At 39.0% G+C, this 6,769-nt stretch overlaps 1 non-coding gene across 1 annotated transcript; it reads right to left on the reverse strand.

Annotated features, from left to right (window-relative positions):
- Nucleotides 1-345: 345 nt before the first annotated feature.
- Nucleotides 346-449, reverse strand: LOC112760220 (small nucleolar RNA R71). The gene has a single exon (XR_003180671.1). It is a non-coding gene; the product is annotated as a small nucleolar RNA R71 (small nucleolar RNA).
- Nucleotides 450-6,769: the final 6,320 nt, after the last annotated feature.

A 6,769-nucleotide genomic window follows, 5' to 3' on the forward strand; every position in this document is an offset into this window, starting at 1 on the left:
AATCCAAACACAGGCAATTGTGGAAGTAGCATCCAAAAGCCAACAATCCATGCCAACAACTTTGAACTTAAACTACAGCTCATCACCCTTGTTCAGAACAACTGTTCGTTTGGAGGAGGTGTTCAAGAAGACCCCAATCAACATTTGACCACCTTCCTGAGAATATGTGACACAGTGAAATCTAATGGTGTTCATCCTGACGCCTATAGATTGCTCTTATTTCCCTTCTCACTCAGAGACAAGGCAGCCAAGTGGCTGGAATCCTTCCCAAGGGAGAACTTGACAACTTGGGAGGATGTGGTGAACAAATTCTTAGCAAGATTCTACCCTCCTCAACGAATCAATAGGCTGAGAGCTGAGGTTCAAACCTTCAGGCAACAAGATGGTGAGACTCTGTATGAAGCATGGGAGAGGTTCAAAGACTTAACAAGGAGGTGTCCACCTGACATGTTCAACGAATGGGTCCAGCTGCACATTTTCTATGAAGAGCTCTCTTATGGCAGTAGACCATTCATCTGGAGGATCCTTGAACAAGAAGAAGACCATTGAGGAAGCCATAGATGTTATTGAAACAGTAGCAGAAAACGACTACTTTTATGCGTCCAAAAGAGGGAACACAAGAGGAGTGATGGAGCTAAACAATGTAGATGCTCTGTTGGCCCAAAACAAGCTCATTACCCTGTGATGCCAAGGCATCTTAGGCTAGTTTCACTAGCATTTTTCTGTTATTTTTAGTTGTTTTATGCATTTTCTTGAGCCTTAAGTAATCATTTGGGCCAAATAGTCATGCTTGTCTTAAATCATTCAAACATGAAGATTTTGATGCAAATTCCATGAGTTTTTAGTTATATTCCTTGAATGCTATGAATGAAAGATTTCTCATGAAATTTTTCAAGACTTTGATGCAGTTGTTTGGATGATTTCAGGGAAGAAGAGGCTAGGCAAGGAAGCAACAAAATCAATAAAGGAAGCTTGAATATCACATGTGGAGTTTAAGTTCCAGTTTAAGCTTAAACTGGAGCTTAAACGCCAAAACCATGAGAGCTAAGGAAATGCTGAAAGTGGCGTTTAACCTCCAGTTTAACCTTAAACTGGAAGTTAAACGCCAGAATTAGAAATGCACCACGGAGCATTTCCACGTTTAAGCTCCAGTTTAACCTTAAACTGGAGCTTAAACGTGTTCGACTATTTTTTCTCCTCCAGGGTTGCTTTCTCATTTCCACGTTTAAGCTTCAGTTTAACCTTAAACTGAAGCTTAAACGTGCTCGAGCTTGTGCCTCCAGGGAGTGCCAGCGTTTAAGCTCCAGTTTAAGCTTAAACTGGAGCTTAAACGTGTTATATGGAACAGCTTGACCATGCCTTCTTCAAACATAAATAACTTGAGCTACAAAACTCCAAATGAGGTGATTCAAAATGCATTGGAAAGAAAACATCTAGAGCTTTCCAAGCATATATGGCATGCATGGTGGATACTAAAAATTGAGGGAGAAAACAGCCCCGTAATGTGCATAAAAGAGCATAGTACCAACATGCAATCAGGCCAGCTGACCTCTTCACCTTCCATGGAGTATAACTCGAGTTGTAGAACTCCAAATGATGCGCTTCCAGTTGCATTGGAAAGTAGACATCCAGAGCTTTCCAACGATGTATAGAAGTATGGGGTGGACAATGCAACTGAGCTCCCAAAATTGGCATTTTCGAGCACGTTTAAGTGACTTAAACGTTGGCTTAAACGCTGTCAAACCAACCAGCAACCTTGTCACCTTCAATCAAGCATAACTTGAGCTATAGAGATCCAATTGAGGTGCTTCCAGTTGCGTTAGAAAGCTGACATCCAGAGCTTTCCAACGATGTATAGAGGTATGGGGTGGAAAATGCAACTGAGCTCCCAAAATTGGCATTTTCGAGCACGTTTAAGTGACTTAAACGTTGGCTTAAACGCTGTCAAACCAACCAGCAACCTTGTCACCTTCAATCAAGCATAACTTGAGCTATAGAGATCCAATTGAGGTGCTTCCAGTTGCGTTAGAAAGCTGACATCCATAGCTTTCCAACGAGGTATAATAGTCTATATTTGGCATCAAATTGGCAAGGTGGCTAAGAGAACAAAGTGACGACTCAAGAAAGGGGGGTGCAACGTTTGAGTGTAGTTTAATGGATCATTATCCTTTTTGGATCAATTATGTCACTCTACCCTTCAAGCAAGCAAGGCCCATCAACAACACCAAATCAAGGCCACAAGAATCATCTAGAATAGTTTATTTTCATTTGATTGTAATTTGCTTTGAATTTCATTTTCATTTTGTAATTTAGGGAGCCTATTTAAAGGCCTTAGTTTCTGCATTTGAGACACGGGGGATTGAGGGGGAATCCAGCCCCTGAGGGGGAAGTTTGGACACACGGAGAACTTTGGATCATTTTCTTTTAGTTTTGTAATTGAATTCAGAGCTATGACTCACTAAACCCCTTTCATTGGGTTAGGGAGCTCTATTGTAATTCAATGAATCAATAATAGTTTTATCTTCTTCTTCAATCTTTTCTCTTGAATTTTGTTAGAAAGCTTCTCGATCTAATTCCATTGGGTAGTTGTCTTGGGAAAGAAACTACCCATAATTGGAATCCTTCGGAACCTTGGGAAAGGAATGGAGGATTCATGCTAGAGAAGCTTTCTCACAGTGAATTGGATTGGGGTTTGGATGGATATTGTGACATGTAATCCTACCAAATTGTGGTTCATGAAATTGTGTGGTATAATCAGTGATCGAGCATCATCTCTTCTTATGAACATTTAAACCAATGGATTGGGAATTTGTTTGTTTTTAGAGAGAATTGGTGAGCCAAGGGATTGGGATCCAATCATATAAGATTGCCAAGCAAAATTCAATGAATGCATTGGTTGAGGAAGGGATAAAAGTTGTTTTGATTCGGAGATCTCAATATCTCCTAACACCCAATGAACTCCCCATTTCTGATTTACCACTTTCCCTTTACATTCTGCAATTAAATTCATGCAATCACCCCTATCCCTTTTAATTTCAGCAATTTAGCTTCTCGCTCTTTAATTCATGCAATTTTACATTCCGCAATTCTCATCTAAATCTTGATTCCGCTCAACTAGAACATACTTCTAATCCGAATTGCTCACTCAACCAATCCTTGTGGGATTCGACCTCACTCTATTGTGAGTTTTTACTTGACGATAACCGGTGCACTTGCCGGAAGGAATTTTGCCGATCGTGCAATTTCCTAAATCGTAGCATAACAAGTTTATGCGCATCAAGTTTATGGCGCCGTTGCCGGGGATTGGTTTTCGATTGACAATTCTCCAATTGGAAGTTAACTAGATTGAGCAATTTTTCTTTTCTTTTGTTAATAGTTTTTGTTTCAGTTTATTACTGCTAATTTCTGCAAATTTTAATTTGTTTTCTTTGCTTATTCACTTGTTAGCATACTAACCACTAGCTGTTTGTGATATTGCCTCACTATGGAATTTCCACTATCTTTGGATGAGTATTGTTTGAGACTGAGCACATTGCAAAAAAGAAAGGAGTATCCATCATCTTTTGGTCAATCAAAATTCATGAGAAACTCTCCACCACCACAGAATGATTCATGTTATTATGCTCATGGTGGGTGGGAGTATCAGGAACAGGAAACGGGGTACTTCCCAGAGCCACAAAATGGTCCATGTTTTGGTGAATTTGATCACTACTCAAGTTGTGGCTGGGAAGATCAAAACCAAAGAGATTTCACTTATTCACACCCCATTCATCAAGAGCCATCACCTCTGAATTATCCAACCTCACCTCCTAGTTTTACATATCCAAATTCTTCATCACTTGAGCATTTCTCAGCACAAAATTCCTTCTCAAATTCATACAATTCATTTCACTATCCACAAGACTCATTCCACTACACACAAGAGTCATACCACTACCAACACTCCAACCAAAGACTCTATCAGCCCACACAAAACACATACTCCCAGCCACCATATCACAGCCAAGATAATCAACCTCATCAACCCAATCCGAACCAAACACTTCATGATCAGTTAACCACGATAGAAGGAATGCTTGCAACTATGGGCAGAGATGTGGCTGATTTGAAAAGCTTTAAGGAAGAAGTGATATCCAACTTACAAAATCAAGGTGCTGCCATTCAAAAGCTAGAAGCACAAATTGGATATCTATCAAAGCAAATCCCTACCCACAATTCTTCTAGTGATACCATGGCAAACCCAAGGGAGGAATCAGAAGAACAAGAAAGGGAGAAAGTCAATCAAGGGAGATCACACTCCAATGAAACAGAGAGTTGCAAAGAGGAAGGGTTCATTGAACCACAAATTCAGGAAGCTTTTGATGAACAGGATACTCCAACTGTCCAACAACAACCAAGTTCTGAGATCAAGGATGTGAAGGCAGTAGAAACAAGCACCAAAATGAGGATTGTGACCGAGAAACAAAGGACCATATCCATGAAGAAGAGAAGGTCGAAGAACAATCCAACTCCTGAGCCAACAAGCAAGTTCACTCAAGCCAATCACAAGGGAAAGCTTGCTGGAAAGAGGCATTCACAACAAGGGGCACTAACTAGCTCCTTTATCCACTTGAAGTCATTCCTCTTAACAAACTGGAGGAAGAGGAAGAAAGTCAGGAACAGCATGTCAAGCTAATGACAGTAAACGAGCGTTTGTTGGGAGGCAACCCAACCAAAGGTAGTTTTTCTTTTGTAGTTATTTCAATAAAAGAGTTAAGTAGATTTATCTGTATTGCAAGGAGCTAAGTTTGGTGTTGCACACCAAAACAATTCAAGGGTGAATGTGAGATTCTAAGTTTGGTGTTCCACCAAAAACTTCATTAAAAGCACATTTCTACCTCAGCATGACTAGTCACTAGCTCCAACCAATCAGGGAAACTACTTAAACAATAGTTTAATTTCTAGTTCATAGTTATTTTCTTAATAAAAGCACATGAGGTTTTCTGCATATGATCCAAATTGCTGCATATGGCAAGGAACTAAGTTTGGTGTTCACACACCAATCTAAGTTCAGAGGCCTACAAACATACATGCATGCTAACCAATTCTCAAAGTGCTTGGGGAACAAGCAACTTCTAATAGCTTTGCAGGAAGACAATCAATCTCATGGAAGGAATATACATCATCATCAAAGAGAACACCAAGGCTAGGAAGGATGATGAACAACAAAGAAGATGCTAAAAGGTTGTATTGTCACTTAATTGCTTGTACTTTGAATTGCTGATATTGGAAGTTTGCATGCACCCCTGCTTTAAGTTTGAGTCATTGCAGTTTTTGTTTGTCTGTTTGTTTAATTTCCAAATAAGTGATAGTCTAAGTGTCTGGATAAACTTCACTTGCTTAAATGTATGCTTGCCATGCTTGTTCTGTTTCCAAAAATAAAAGAAAAGTTTGAACAAAAGTAACTTGGCTCAATTAGTGACAAATCAAGTAGAATTAAGTGGTGGTATGCATGCTTGATTGTTTAGTCAGATCACTGGAAATTGAGTGTAGAATTATCATTTTTTGTGTAGAATTTGAAAACTGTCTATGGATCTTGATGAATAAATGTCTTTGGCCATGAAAAAGAAAGAAAAAGAAGAAGAAAAAGCCACTGAAAAAGGGCAACCAAAAAAAAAAGCAAAAAAAATTGAGAAAATAAGCTAGGCACCAATGGTTTGAACTTCTGAGACAAATGCCTGTGGTGTTTATGTATTAAGGATATGCTTGGATGAATAGGTTCTGAGGAGTGTTTCAACACTTGGTGACTTGGGTTAACTAACCCGGGATTATCAACCAAAAGTCCATTATCAAGAGCAACCTAAATACAAAACATTTAGTCACACAAAGAGGTGCTGGGCACCAATGTCTCAAGAAGAAATGTGAACTAAAATGCCTGTAGTGGATATGTGTAGTGCACTGATAAGAAAAAGAAAATGCCAAAGGCTTGTGCAACACATGACACTGAGCAAACAAGGAGCAAAGGAGCTCTAAGGAAAAGAAAAACAAAGAAGAGAAAAGTGCCAAGGACATAAGAATAACAAGGGGCCATAGCAGTGTTTGATGGATGCAATGAAAAAGTGATAATCTTACTTGATAAGAATGAAAAAGTGATGCTGCAACTTTCTGCATAAAACCCTTCTGATGAACTTCAAGTGCTTACTAATATAGCCAATGTAATTGCTTTCTGTTTCATACTTTCTTCTCAAGTAACTCAGGACTTGCTTAGGGACAAGCAAGTATTAAGTTTGGTGTTGTGATGTCAAGGCATCTTAGGCTAGTTTCACTAGCATTTTTCTATTATTTTTAGTTGTTTTATGCATTTTCTTGAGCCTTAAGTAATCATTTGGGCCAAATAGTCATGCTTGTCTTAAATCATTCAAACATGAAGATTTTGATGCAAATTCCATGAGTTTTTAGTTATATTCCTTGAATGCTATGAATGAAAGATTTCTCATGAAATTTTGCAAGACTTTGATGCAGTTGTTTGGATGATTTCAGGGAAGAAGAGGCTAGGCAAGGAAGCAACAAAATCAATAAAGGAAGCTTGAATATCACATGTGGAGTTTAAGTTCCAGTTTAAGCTTAAACTGGAGCTTAAACGCCAAAACCATGAGAGCTAAGGAAATGCTGAAAGTGGCGTTTAACCTCCAGTTTAACCTTAAACTGGAAGTTAAACGCCAGAATTAGAAATGCACCAGGGAGCATTTCCACGTTTAAGCTCCAGTTTAACCTTAAACTGGAGCTTAAA

Source organism: Arachis hypogaea, chromosome 16 (assembly GCF_003086295.3).
Source record: "Arachis hypogaea cultivar Tifrunner chromosome 16, arahy.Tifrunner.gnm2.J5K5, whole genome shotgun sequence".
Taxonomy (NCBI): Eukaryota; Viridiplantae; Streptophyta; class Magnoliopsida; order Fabales; family Fabaceae; genus Arachis; species Arachis hypogaea.